The 15707-nt window shown below is 41.4% G+C and overlaps 1 long non-coding RNA gene across 1 annotated transcript; it reads right to left on the reverse strand.

The window, feature by feature from the left end:
* Positions 1–234: 234 nt before the first annotated feature.
* On the reverse strand, positions 235–15472 carry LOC121941240. The gene is made up of 3 exons (XR_006105731.1): positions 14836–15472; positions 3908–4104; positions 235–858 (listed from the first exon to the last, which is right to left on the reverse strand). It is a non-coding gene; the product is annotated as an uncharacterized LOC121941240 (long non-coding RNA).
* Positions 15473–15707: the final 235 nt, after the last annotated feature.

Raw genomic sequence — 15707 nt, forward strand, 5'->3', positions numbered from 1 at the left:
AAACACATGGCAACCCCCCAAAAACTCAACAATTAGATAATTATCTGTAATTAAACCTCTTTTCATCGTTTCTCAGCGTCGCAGAGATAATTTCACATTTATCTTCATTTCACATCGTGCCTTTTTCACAACCTTTTTATTTGTCTGCGCCTTTCCTGCTGCAGCATGTTTCCCTCCTCGGGATAAACGATGTTATCTTTTTTTTTTTTTAAAAAAAGCTAGAATTCTCTTTCGGGCTCATTTAAACTTTATTAAATCATGGCTGCATTAGTTATGAAATGAAACATTGGTTGCACCTATAACATCAAAATGAATCATGCTCCCAAATGAAAGTAGTTAGAAACTTAGTGACATTTAGAATAATGCACTTCATGCACCGTTGTCTTCTACATTCAGGTAGATTAAATGCTTACACAAATCATAGCTAACTTGTCAGTGGTACCACTTGGCTGGAACAATGCCCTGAAGTCAATATCACAACGCTGACACGATGAAAAAAACAACTTGCGAACCTTTCTTTGGGTAATCTCCTCAAGCTTTGAATGAAACATTTATCCACAGAAATTCAGAGTAACAGAAATATAATTTTATGGTGCCAACCACGATCACTGGAGTCGCTGGATAAGAGCAGATTCATCATGCTTGCTAATGAGCTTTCACTTTCCCGTGGGTATGAAATCTTCAAGATGAAGCACTTTTCCTTTGGTGGCTGTGAGTTATCTGGAGAGGGGGGGAGGAGGCAATATCGCACACATTCCCAGTCACTGATAATGGGGACTGCTGGGTGACATCAATTACACAGATGCAGCAGACATTTCTTTGGGATTACCTGACAATGAACTCCACTCTCAGTATGGCCTTTGACAGCACAGAAAGACAGAAAAAAGACAGTCAGAGAGAGAGAGAGACATGGGCAAAGAGTGAGACGTGTTTGCAGCTTTTTCAAGGGAACAATGTTGAAATAAACATGAAGGCTGAGCACAACAACAAGATCGACGGCATCAGTATGTAACAGTATTCAAACAACGGCTCAGGACGCCAGGGCCTACCTATCAAGCAAAAAAAATGGTAAATCTGCTCATGAAACATTCATACTTTAGCAAAGAAAAGGACAGTCATCTTAAACTCGAGCTGCACCGCCTTGCATACACTAAAGGGTTCAGTGCCGTCGTCTGACAGGTTGGAGGGCTCGGGTTTGATTTTCATCGGGGCCAATGACTCGAGGCGAGCACACCGTACCGCTCTGCGCTGGGTGTGGTCATCTAAACACGAGAGCAGACATGTTTAATCTGGGTTGGGCTGTCTTGTTGCGTGTTCAGTGGAAGTTGGTGTGGAAACACGGGACAAAGATCCTGTCAGTTAGTGGACTCCACTCCTGTTCCTGCTGAACTGAGCCAGTTTTTAGGAAAGACACTGATACCAGTTCAGTAGGCACGGGAGGGCACAGCCCGGATATCGCTCCCTTTAAAAATGCCTCGCATGCACACCGCACTGTTAAATCCAACAGAAAGCATGACATGATGTTCATGTTGGAACAGTGAAAACTAACACGTGAGTGTGTAAATTTACCGATCACCAAACCCGACAGCAGTTACTCCTGTCGAGCTTTGCATCCTCATTTTTGTTTGGCACTGATACTAATAAAAGTTGCAGAATTAAGAGACGAACGCGGCTTCAGAAGAGTAAATGTTCCCAAATCTAATAAAGAGCGGGACAGAGCTGCTGACGTTGGCCTGCACTCTGACATAAGCTGTAACTCCACAGGCTGATGACGTTAGTTAACGATGAAGGTCTCTCCTTGGCCATGGAAATAATACTACTATTATATCAGAAAGTGGGCTGGCCCTCCATCTTTGTCAGGTGGGATCAGCACTCTCATTCATTCATCAATTAAGAAATACTTCAGTGTTCTTATTTTTTGTCACTCCTGAGGCTGAGATGTTATACTTAGAAAAATCTGTTCTCTGGACTGTCTTACACTAAATGTTCCTGTAGAAAAAAATAATCTTGGAAATAGAGCCTGTAGATATTTGATTTGATATTTAATTTGACTTTTTAAAAACGTGTTGGGTCCAAGGAAGTAAACTGTTTCACATAAATACACCAAAGTACAATATAAAAATTATTTATTATTATTATTATTATTATTATTATTTTCTATTTATTTATTTACTCTGTACTCAGGCCTCACTTGTAAAAGAGAACACGATCTAAATGTAACTTCTCGATTAAATAAAGTATAAATAACACTAGTAAGTGAGTCACATGCTAACATCCATGGACGTATAGATTGGGGGGGACGGGGGGGACTTGCCTTTCAATATTTACAACATGTACATTTGTACCCCCCCTATATATACATGAAAGTAGCAGAGGCGTAATATTTAGATGAAATTAAACATTTCCACCATAAATTGATGCAGAAGACTTCGCTAGAATGCAGGAAATTAAGTGTGTGATGCTCAAATATTTCTGGAGGAGGACCCTAAACCCCCAAATTCATATGTGACCCCCCCTGACATTAAATCTACATCCTTGCCAACATCTGTAGTTTGCTTTAGCCTTAATTAATTCAGTACACTTTTGCTCTTGGTTTTTGGGGGCTGGGAGAAAGATCTAAAAACAAACTCTTTTAATTGTGAAAATCTATCTTGCTTGTGGAGAAATTCAAAGCTTAGGAATATTAGACAATCACAGTTTGGGGAGGGGGTCATCAAATGGTTAACCAGGTGCATGCAGGTTTCTTCTCCAGCACATAAGTCCAGGCTGCCGTGTGGCACCTAAACACTGGCACACCCGTCCTGAGCACTCTCAGTTGGACATGAACTGGGCATGCCCCGACGGTTTGACATTTAGCACCACATTCCTTAAATCGCAGTACAACCTGTGGCATTTCGAAGTCCACATTAAACCTGGGTCAAACCGTCTCGATGAAACGCCATTGGATATATTTTGCATGATGATTCTTGCCAGACGCATTTGGTGAGATAAGGTGCTTCAGGCAAACACAGTTAAAAAAAAATATATATATATATAAAAAGGTACAGCTTGTCACACATATGGACCTGTTGCACAATCACAACCTCATTTGGTCCACAGCAACACATTTAACCCTACGGAGCTCCAAAACGAGACCACGATCTGTTCTGTCTTCTCACCTCCTTCCCTCCCTCTCCACCTAATCTCTCGTCACTCCTCCTCCCCTCCTCCTTTCTTCATATCCGAGATCATCAAGTTCTTTCCATTCACCGGAACAAATCCCCTCCGTCGAATCAACTATTTCACCTCAGGCACTGAACTTAGCCACTGTGAACAACACATAGCAGGGATCAATGCTCACCAATTAGCTAAGCTCTGTGCCTTTAGCAAGTGGGTGGCTGGCTTTTGAGGGAAAAGAGACTCACGCAGACCTTTACGTGACTGCTCGGTGTAAAGTTTGGCACGTTTTGAAGCCTGAAATGCTAATGACGCTGAGGTTTCGACAGGGCTCATTTGTATTATTTTTCAAAGTTTTCTGCCAACGAAGGATCCTAGTCTTCAGTTGAAACACTGAAATCATCTCCTTGTTTATAAATCTGAAGTTCCAAAAGCTGAAACGTGATCGGCCTCTAAAGAGTGTAAAGCTCTCGTATGCATCGACTTCCTGGCTGATTTGAAATGGGAGAACAGAGAGTTTAAATTTCAGACAGCTGCACATTTATCTGCAGCCTTAAATGCATTTTTCCCGTGTGAGAATCAGAGTTAACCTCTCGAAGTCCACCGAGAGAGTTGATCACAGTATCCGTCTAAACCTCTCAACCCAGTATTTGTTCGTTTGACTCCATAGCAACATCCAGGGTCTGATAATAACAGCCAAGCAGACTACACACAAGCATCCCACTGTGGAAATATAACACGGGCGGGTCACCTGCTGAGCTGTGAAGGAGTGGAAATCCCTGGCAATGTGATTTTTGTTTCTCTTTGTGCATCAAATCACGGTGCCAGGAACCCTCCCCACCACAGCCGGGGCAGAAGCTGGATCCACCCTGCGCCTCTCCGCCCTCTGTATCTCCTCCAACATCCTCCAGATGCCTCCGTCCACAGCAGCTGCGGAGCACCTGTGACCTGAAAGAAAGAGGAAAAGAGAGATGTGGGGTGCATTACTCGTCTGAACAAAACCTTTACGGTGGAACTGATCTGAAAATAATCTATGATGCACTTCAAGCCACTCGTGTAACCCTGGGAGAAAGATGATATCTAAAAATATTAAAGTTGCGGGGCGTGAGGAATGACTCTGCAGACTTCTCTGCTGCACAGATCAGCAGGATGCAGCAGATGTGGAGTCTGGCTGGAACATGCAGAGCCAGCTACCTGGTCAGTTTGTTTAAAGCAACTCAGGGGCAAAAAGAAAACAGTGCTTGTTTGAAATGGCAAGGGGAACGCAAACCGTCTGCTTGCGTTGCTGCATATCTCGCTATAAAATGCCAGCCGAGGAGAACGTGCACCATGAGGAGATCTGGGTTTTGTTTTTGCAAATAATAAGCAAATTAGACACGGTTGTGTTTTGTCTCTGTTTCTGAGGGGGTTTCAGGTCAGAGAGGCTTGTTTGATTTGTTTTCCCACTGTAGATGGCCTGATGGTGCTGGGTGGGTCCACATGGGGAGACACAGAAAAACAAACCCTTTTTACAACTTCCCTCTTGAAAGACCGGAGCGTCACCATGTATTATTATCTTTTGTTGTTGTTGTTTGTGCCGTTTTGCAGGGGAAAATTCCAGGCCCCACCCTGCTGGGAAAGGAATAATGACAGGATTGTTGAGCAGTGAGGAGGAGGTTAGGGCTGAGTCTCAACAGTCTCCCCTTTATCGCTTTTCATGTCGTCAGCATCTCCTCACACCTGATTTGATAGTTAAAATGGCTGGAGAACCACATCTGGAGTTCCTTCACAAGAAAGAAATCCAGATCAGTTTTATTTTTTTAAATAAACACGACGATTAGTTGTTTTAATGCTACTTGTAACTGTTTTTGCACTTTGAGGCAGTTTTCTCTGTTTTACTAGAAACAGCTCAGAGCCAATAAAATAAAACTAATGTCTTTTTTATGCCTAAGGTTTTGTACAAATACAAAATACAAGCTAAGCGACTGATGGATGCAGCCTTACTGTATATTTAAAAAATGTGAGAGTGGTATCAATCTGAAAACACAAAGTAAAAAAATAGTTATTTCCCAAAAAGATTAACTATTGCTGTATCTGCATTTGTTAATAGTTATTATAGAGTACATGCCAATGATTACAGATTACCTTTATACAACCCAATTGCCAGAGAAAAAGTCTACAATCCGTGTTTCTGTAAAGCACAGATATGTTACATTTGTACATTATTTTTTTAGCGGATGTGTTGAAATTTTATGATTCTCAGTATTGCTGTGGTGAGGGTGTAGTTAGGTTTAGGCACAATAACTACTTGGGTTATGGTTAGAGAAAAGATCATGTTTGGCATAAAAAACACCTTGATTTGGTGGCACAAAGCTGGTGGAAAAACAGGGAAGGGTCACTAAAAAACACTCGTGTTCGACTGCTTAAAAGCCGCTGGGAAAGGCTTCCAGTGTGTCGATAAAGAACACGTGGTTTGAGAACAGAGACTGTTTGGGATCGCCAACATTATGAAACACTCAGTTTCTGTGCTACAAATGGCACAGGTAAATGCTGCAATGTGCCACTAAAAACACCCAGATTAAGCAAAAAACCCCTAAAAGGTCAAACGATGCTGGGAAACACCACAATGTGCCGCAAAAAACACCTAGGTTCAGTGAAACAAACTTGTGTTCTTTACCACAAACACCGGTGGAAACACCCAAAGGGTCACCAAAATAAAAACAAGATATAAAAACAGTGGTCTGCAGCATGGCAGGTGTCTGGCCTATAGGTGACACTCTATCCACCAGCCCCTCCACCTCTCCAAGAAAAAGTCAGCTGGTATATTACGTCACTTTAGAATGATTCAAATAAAACGTGAAAATGTCATGCATTTGTAGTTTGCAATGCACGTACAATGCACACATGTTCTTCTTGTGCTACGTTACCACTTGATTGAATTACAGACTTCCATCTATAATCACCGCTGCAGGAGAACAGATTGTACCCGAAAGCACTATCATCAGTACATTTTGTAATCTTGATAATTACAAAGAAATTTCACAAGGTCTTTTTTTTAGAAGTCAAAGCTCCACTCCTGTCTACACTTGCAGATACATAAACGAGCATTACAAAGTGTGCTGACAGGATCTCCATGGCATGTGTACATCATAACGTAAAGGAACTGCGTGTCCTCCGCAGCCCTGCTGTTTATGTGTACAGCCACAGCACATGTTGTACAACCTAACGTAGGCATGCAAAATCCTTCCAGACAGAGAAATATGTCTGTCCTACCAACCAGCGTTAACCGCCCCGCCCTGCAAAGGAATCATGAATAAATATGTTTGTCTAGGTTGTGAGATGTGGAACGTGAAGTTGTGCTTCACTGAACAGTTGTAGGAATGAGGGATTGCCTGAGTGTGTGTGTGCGTGTGTATGTGTTTGTGTTGTTGTTCATTTGCATGCATGAGTCGGAGTGTGTCGAGTGTGAAAGAAAAGAAAAAAATGGTGAGAGTGAGTGAATAAAAGGGAGTGGTCATGCCCTCTGACATGTCTGTGAGTCAGTGTTTGCTTGCTGGGTGTGAGAGCTCGATATGGGAAATAATTGATTGGTGACATTATCGCCAGCTTTAAATGAACATTGTGATGACGTGACGTATTTTTGGCAAGCAGGGTAAATCACAGTACAGGGTAGCACACAGAGCAGAGGAGAAAATAAGTAAAAATGTGTCAAACAAAAATCACATACGGCAGGTTAAAAGAGCAACTAATAATTATTTTAATCATCATCACAACTGTTTTTAATGTGAGATTAATGTGGTGTAAATTTTACTGTTGTGTCTATTCTATTGTGTATTTTAGTCTACTCTATTTAATGGTTTTTTTTTTTACTTTTCTTAAATGTCTTTAAGTACCTTCAAAAACACATTCAAATTTATTTACCATTACTCCAAGGCCAAAGGTTTTTATTTTATTCTCAGTGAAGGCAGTATATCTTCAAATTTAGAGAGGCTAGAATCAGCAAATATTGGCAAATTTTGCTAAAAAAAAAACATCTGAAATGATTAATATTTTGAAACCTGAGCAAATTCATTGGATTTCCAGCAAAAACAAGAGTAGAAGGCAATGAACAATTTACCATAACACAGCCCAGAAAATAGCAAGAAATTTGTAAGAAAAAACAATACAATAATATTATTTAAAAACAAAAAAAAAAAGTATGTATAATGTAAAAAAAAAAAACACAAAAGAAAATGACCTAGAAAAGGTGCTGAAAATTGAAAAAATATTTGTATGCATTTTTTTCGGTAGAATAATTTTAAATATATAATTAAAATAATTATAGAAATAGTCCCCCCCTTTATTAAAGAATAATTTTTGGGTCTTTTTATCATCACATTTTACTAATTTCTTGCAATGTGTGGGACATTTCTTGTCACTCTTGCTCACTGACTCACTAAACATGTTTTCAAAAGAAATCAAACCAATTTGCTCAGGGTTCAAAGGGTTAACTCATTAGGGAAATGGTTTCATATTCTGTCTAATGGTTTCAGCTGCATGGTAGATAAATAATCCACTGCAGATAAAGAATATCATAAAACTATCGGGACAAGACGATAGTCTCTGTGACTTTAAGTGTTCAGTGTGACATATTTTCCAAACGCCTAAAGCAACTTAACTTGAGTCGCTGTCATTTGTAGTTTGTGAAAGCTGAATGTCATGTCTCCAGTTTGTGTGAGTCCAAACGCACATAATTTACTGCCTGATGGAAGTTATTATTTTACACGAGGCTGAAGGTGTGAACAAGTCACCACATTTAGAAAGTGCAATGTTTGCACACTCAGGCGAACAAAATGACCTCATTCACGCAGCCCGGTGGAACTGCTTGTCCGACAAAAGGCCGAAGGACAGAAGATATAATACGGAGTTCAAGTGGCATTCGGTAACCTAAAATCAAAAATATCAAACTTTCTTTGAGTCCATTTTCTCTCACAGGTGACAAAGCCGCACCATCTGCTGAAACGCATTTCTCATGTAATTCTACTCTCTTGGCAGTTGGCAGTGTTTACACAGGAGATGTTGTGATATATGTGCTGGTGACCGCGGGCGTGAGATTCACATCTGAACCCGGACGCTCAGCACTGACGTCACCCTGCATCTCGCACATCGGTGCCGCTGTGATTCGTCACCCTGCTCCCACAAAACACAGGCAAAGTGTTGATAGAAAGACGGAGAAACAAGAGAGACAGAGAAATATATAAGTATGTGAGAATGTCTGTGTGTGTGTGTGTGAGAAAGTACAAGTCAAATTGCATTAAAGAAGCGTTGGTTTATGGATGCCACTCTGTCATGCTGCTGTAGTCACTAAAGTGTGCAAAGCTCTTTTGAAATGTGAAGCTGTTTCAGAGGGACAGCCTTTTTGAGGGAGTGTTTTACAACAGCAGAATGCCTAAAAAAGGTTGTTTAAGAGACTACAAGCATGAGTGCAACATTATGTCTTCCAGAAGTGACAGTAAGTGTCCACTGTTGTCCTCATATTTAAACAATTATCTCATGTTCCCCTGCTCTGTAACGGCAGGCTTCACTCCACCTTCGAGTTTGACCTTTCTGTACACGTTTGCCTTCTGACATGATTCAACAACACGTCATACAAACTACTTATTTTCGAGAAAGCGGTCAGTATGCTTCAGACAAAGTACTTGTTGGATTTTTAACCAACATCTGAAATCCCCTTTTTAGGTTGCATATTTAAGGCGGGAACGTCGAAACCGTTAATCCGCCTTGCTGTTCTGAATAAAAGATACAATCGCAGAATGAGCAGAGTTCTCTCACCATAAACAACAACAACCATGGAAAGCCTGGAAAAGTCATGGAATTTTACAATATTGTTTTTCAGGCCTTGGAAAGTTATGGAATTGGTAAAATCTTTGATGTTTTTTTTTTTTTTTTAAATGTTTGTGCTTATTGAAATAAATTGTTACAGTAATCCTCTGTGGATAACCTTTCACGGTATGTAACATTTTTTTCTGTAGCTGTTAATGTAACGTAGCTCTAACATACGTCGATGTGTGACGTTTTGCGTACAATCACGTAGGTTTCTTGATTTTCTCCCACATTTCATCTCTCCCTCCATGTATGTCAGCTAGCTGGTAATGTGTTTGAATAAAATTTTAATGAGAAAATAAGAGAAAATTAAAATAAGAGAAAAATAATGTTGTGACACTGTGATTTAACGTGAAATTCAAAGTTGCCATAGCAATACTACACCCACTACTATTTTAAATAGTACTGCATTGTTGAGATAGAGAGGAATGTTTCTGTTATACATCACAAATAGTCATGAAACGTTTGTTATGGGTCCTTGAAAAGTCATGGAGAAGTTTTGAAAATTTGTCCATGAGAATATATGGGAACCCTGCTTTAATCCAGCAGCAGAGGCAATAACAGCACTGAATCAACATCTGTGTAAAAGGGACAGCCGACAGGACGGGACAGGTTTGACATTTTGAAGATGTGTTATGTGTGCGATGACTTTAAAGAATAGCAAACAAAAATGCCCACATGTGTATATTATATGTCATACTAGAGGCTGATGCTGTTACACGTCACGCCTGTCACGTCTCTTTTGCTTCTGAACGCTGGCCTGCTATCTAAAATCACACACTGGGGCAGCTTTATGCCTGCATTGTTTGGTTCTGTATAAAAAAAGCAAAGCCGGCGTTAGGACGGGTCTTCCTTTCGGCCCTATCACAGATCTCTGATTAGAGGGCCAGAATTTGTGGGCTGCAGCCAACTTCCCTAAACCAATCATCAAACATGTGCTCCCAATTCATACAGTAACAGTTTAGCCACTAAGAAGTTTAACCTCTCTCTCACCGAATATGTTAATTTTTATTTTATTGCATATAAAGCTGATGGATATGAGTGGTTGCAGATTCACCCTGCGAAGACGCAACTGTGCTTGCTTTGCCCCGGGGCTTTATGAATCTGCTTTGGAAACGTGGAGGAAACAAGCAGAGAGGCTGGAGGGAAATCACAGGAAGAAGCAGAGTTTCTGGTGAGTTCAGTCAGAGGCCGAGTTGCCACGTCGAGCAGCGTTAGAATTGATCAGAGAGATAAAACACGAGGCCCCTGTCTCAACCAATCACACCTCGGTAAGGTAACTAAAGAGCATTAAAAAGTCATTACCAGAGCTCGTTGGGTCTGAGCTTCATTATTCAGCTCATTAGATCACTCAGTCCTGATAAACCAGCCCTCACACGTGACGGATGAAGGGAGCAGGCATCAAGCTTTTTCTCAAGTCCCATTAACAATAATCCACTTTGCATAGCATTAATGTAATTTTGCTGGGGATGTAATTTCATGAAAAATCAATCATTACTGAGCTTTTCTTAGAAATGGAGCAGAATCAGATACATGAGACTAAACAGATTTGGGAATTTCACGTCAAAAGGTACTTGATGCTAAATCATTTGAATGTGATCTTTATAGAAGCACTGACTCATCTCCTGTAGGAACAATGGAGATATTAAAAAAAAATGACCTGGCCCTCTACGCTGACAGGAACATGATCCATTATAATGCATGAGGGGAAATGGCACCGCTGCATTAAAGCCAGGCGTAGGCTATCTCTGAATCTGATAGTAGAAACTATCTCAGCTATTAGCTAATAGCTGTGGCTACGCTGATAACATTATGACTCAAAGGGAAAGACTCTCAGAAAGAAAGTGAGGATAAAAGGAGGTAGTGTAGAAGAAGCGATGGTAAAAAAATATGAAAGATAATAGATTATATGTAAAGTATCTGTGTGTGAGAGAGATGTAGTGGAGGAGGAACTCAGACACAATAACAGTGGGTTCATCTGAGGACGCTGGGATGTATCCCTGCTGCTAATAGTAGAGCTAATAAAGTCTCATACCAAACTCAACTAAACCTGCTGCCTTTTAAAAAAAAAAAAAAAAGAAAAAAGTGTGGCACATCCTATACGCAGTGATCTTATAGGAACAAAAGCTCACTTGGGGTCATTTACGTCCTGCCTTTTTTTGATCAGCATTGTTCCAAAAGTCTCCCCATAAAAACAATAAAAACATGTATAAACAGCAGGTGGGAGCTGCAGCAGAATGTAGTGATACATCTTACTTAGCTCAGATAAAGGGAAGGAGGGAGTGAAGGAGGTTCGGGAGGGATTCCTAAACTGACTATTGAGATGCATCCGTCAGCATGGCGTGTGAGAAGGCCAAGAGGAGTTGGCGTGTTCGGATCGTGACCTCCATGACCGGTAGGCTCCCTCCCACTCCAAGCATGCAATCTCTCCACAAACTGAGGCCTGTTTTTCCACCACACATGGCTTCAATTGGAGGCTACTGCTGCTGCTGCTGCTGTGTCTGCAGCTCCGACAAAAACACACACACACACACACACACACAAGAAAAAAAAACAGTCAGGCGTAGCTCGACAAACCTGATTATGAAATCAGTGACTGGCAACAGATCGAGCTGGCAGTGTCACTTAGTCGTGGATATTTCTGTGGTGTTTGCTGAACTGGCAGAGGGAAAGATGTTAGTAAAGTTTTCTCTTGATTTCTTCAGAGTCTTTGTCCATTTGTGTGCGCACACGTGTGTGTTTACGTGTATGTTTGTGCTCGAACAGGCCTGTATTTAAAGTCTCGCTCCAGCGCCAACAAGGCAAGCTGTTTACTACTTGGTTGGTCGTAAAAAGTAAATATGCATCAGTCGGGGCCTATCAAAGACTCCTTCATTTGGTTCCTGGCTACGATGGCTTTGGATGTGTGCTGTAATTGCCTCGGCTCAGACAGAAATTCTCTGTGGTAGACGCATGACCGGGCTGAAAGAGCTGAGGGAAACCATGCTGTCCTGTACACTTAAAACTCTGCAGTTGATCTGAGGGGAACCAGCGAACACACAAGTGCCGACAAACCATGAGAGAGCGAGGAGAAGGCTGTGTGGCTGAACACAGGACACTAACAAACACAGAAAACTACAGAGTGGCACAGGTGCAGCTCTTACAGGAGAACACGCACCACAGTCAGACATGTGCTCACACTCACATAAATGTGATTGATTATATATTAGCAGCAGAACCAAATCCAAAAAAAAAAAAAAAAACATCTGTTCATTGTTCTCAAGACAACGCCCATGTCAGCATCTGCCACAGATAGTGGGTATGCAATGTTTGGCCAATTTTGCACAAGACTGGAGATTTAAAGCTGAATTAACTGATATTTGAGCACTCGGGAGCAAAACAGAAATACAGCGGTAGCATAACAGTTTATCAAGTTGTTATGGCTAACTTGTTTGCATAATTTAAACTTCTAGCAGTAGTGACACAGGCATCCCACATGAGCCTTATTTCTGGCCATCTGACAAATGTATGTATTATTGATTCACAGTATTTATTGTGTGTGCATAAGCTTTAGGAGGGAGAATTATCTGGGTTTCTTGCAATTTTATTCAACAGTCACTTGAGGTCTTTTCCATTTTATGTTTGTGGTTTCCACTTTTTTGAGCTTGTGTGCAAGCTGGGAAACAAAAAAAAAACCCAAAAGCCACAAAAAGAAGCTCAGTGATGCTTAGAGCTGAGTTAGGTGGTAACTGTAGCCATATTCTTTGTGCTGCTGTTTTGGGCAGGACTCCCTCGCAAAAGGGATTTTAAATCTCGAAGGGAATATTCCTTATAAAATAAAAGTCAGGTGAAAACAAAATAAAATGAATCTGTTACATTAAACAATTATTTTTTATGATTTGCGTCAAAACCGAAATAACACTAAGTGCAGCTTTAAGCATGAACACAGTTAAGGTTTGACAGATTATCGAAATGTCCAACTTGTTACGATATGAATCGTTATTGTTTTCATCTGGCAGCCAATGAAACAAATTGGCTACTTCGGCTCTGAGGAAGCCACTTCTCTGTCCCGCCCACAGTACTATCTGATTGGTTACACATCACGTCTATCAACACCGAAAGCTGCTGTGCACCAGACTGGAGCTGCTGAAGTGAGAGCAGATATTACTGAAGTCATATCAAACATCATGATCCTCGACTCTGAAGTTTTGTCTAATTGTAATTACTGATTGTAATTTCAGTTGTACGAGAACTGCAAAAAGAGGAAGTGAGATGTTGCCTGGTTGCAGGCATGACCAGATGACCATAATTTATAAAAATACAGCACCGTGATGATAAAGACATTTCATACACCAGATGTATAAAACACGGACCTGCCGATGTGCATGCTGACCCACAGTGGGCCTGCTCATATGATTCAGCCATCACTCTGTTTGTTTTTTTTTGTGGAGGCTTCAGTCTGCAGTGAAATTCATACACTTCACTGAGAAACCAGAAAATTGTCAAGTAACTTTGGGCTTCATTATCAAAGAACCTTTTCTTGTGTGTGTGTTAAAATTTCTTTCTCCCTCTCTCTCTCGATGGTTGCTCTAAGGAGCATGTCTTAACGTCAACCATCACCAAGGAAGACAGACCGCTAAAACATGCAATAAAAGTGTCAGCATGGGAAGATCAATGGCTTTTTAATTCTGAAAAGATAAGACTGAAAGGCTTTTTTGCAGTATTCAATTAAACAGCTGCTTAAAAGCATTTTAACAAAGTTTTATTTTGAAGTTTGTGTTGATCTAAACGTTGACTCTAACATTTTCATTTTTACTGCAAATGTTTGTTGGTTCAAATATCAGTTAATGGTCTCCTTGATTCCTAATAATCGCATCAGTAACGGCCCTGAAAAACCCATCCACCCCTACTCCACCATAACATTATTTACTCATTCATCCTGCTACATGTGAGATAAACAGTGTGTATGCAGAAGCACAAAACTTTTCTTAAAACATTAGCTTTGCCCTTGTGTAACATGTCTGTTAAACATGGGAACAACTCAGTGATTTAGCAGACCGAGATAAAGCCTTGGAGCGCGCTCAAATATTTGAACTATTTGTCCAAAAATGTTCTGTGCACTTGACTTTAGGGTGAGTTTATCAAATCAAACTCCTTTTCCAAACAGCGCCGAGATTATGCCGTTCTACAAAAACCCCCCACAGTCATGAGTTGCTGAGAAAAAGTGCTGGTACAGCAGCCAGAGGAGAAGTCATGCAGGTGTGTGTGTGTGTGTGTGTGTGTGCGCGCGTGTGTGTGTGTGTCTGTGTGTGAGAGAGAGAGAGAGAGAGAAATAGGACTGTATCTGCTTCTCTGTTCACAGAGATCAAAATCAAATGCAGGTTTATTCAACTTTCATAAGGTTTTTATTGATTTGGCATTACAAAATCCACTAAGCTCTAAATTGGCCCTGAGTAAATAAAGATTTTATTTTTCAGTCCACCCTTATACAGATGAAACCACCCGTGTGAAACATCTTTGGTGAGACAATGACGGCTGTAAAACCAACTACTTGTTTGTCATACAAATAGATGCTCTGTATTCCCAAGTGCCATCACCAAAAGATCAAAGTGAGACTATGTCAACTGCATAAACTCCATAACATCAGAGCCAGGCTTTGATCATATCTGTTGTCTTGTGTTGTGTCAGCTGCCAAAGGAAAAAGAAAGGATGAAAAAAAAGGAGAGGCACACAACAGAGCAAAACTAATTCAATTTGGAGATGGAACGCTACACCCACATAAGGAAAAGAGTCAAAGGAAAGAAATGTGTGTGTGAAAAAAAAGCATGTGAGAGACAGAGAGGGGTGTTTGCCACTCACCATGCCCACAGGTCCGTTTTTTGTTATTCGGTAAGTCTGAGTCACCTCAAGAGTTCAGATGAGGATATGCAAAAAGTTGACCCTACAGGGAGGACCCCACTTATTTACAGGCTGACTAACTAACCATCTGACTGGCTAATGACTGACGAGACAACTGCACGGCTGCCCCGCTGTGCCAACTGTGCCATTTTCACATCCAAGAATCAGTCGGCACTGCAATCCTCAGAGTCTCCCGATGGGGTCTCGCTGCCAAAGCTGTCCATGTCATGTCCAGGGCCGCTTCCCGGAGCTCAACAGAAGCAGAGAGAGGGGCAAACTGAAGATCTGTCCCCCCCCGTGTTCCCACAGCCTGCCAGGAGGAGAGGGGAGGAGTGGAGGCTGCTCCGTTCCCATAGAGGTCAGATGTGGAGTTAACACACCCAGCCAGCAGCAGGCTGGTAACTGCTGCCTGCCTGCTACCGGAGTTGTCTCCCCCCTCCTCCCCTCTCTCTCTCTCTCTCTCTCCTTGTGTCTCTCCTCCCTGCAAACCTGACAAATCACTCTGGAGACACAGCACAGCACCGACCCACTCAGCCAGGAGTAACAGTAGAGACAGAGAGACACTTTCAACCAGTTGTCCCAAGAGATCCACTGTCCATATGAGAGTCTGGAGGCAGAGCTGCCAGTTCTCCTTCTTCCCTCCCTCCTCCTCCTCTCTATCCCTCCCTCCATTCTTCCCTCCCTCCCCGCCTCTCCTCTTTCATTTCCCTCTCTATTTTTTTTTTTTTTTTTTTTACAGCCTCCGCTGAGACACTCTTATTGTGGCAATTGCATTAGCCTTTAGCGAGCGAGGAATGGCTTAGTGCCTAATGCAATGTTGTGTCTCTCTCTTT

Source organism: Plectropomus leopardus, chromosome 3 (genome assembly GCF_008729295.1).
Source record: "Plectropomus leopardus isolate mb chromosome 3, YSFRI_Pleo_2.0, whole genome shotgun sequence".
NCBI lineage: Eukaryota > Metazoa > Chordata > Actinopteri > Perciformes > Serranidae > Plectropomus > Plectropomus leopardus.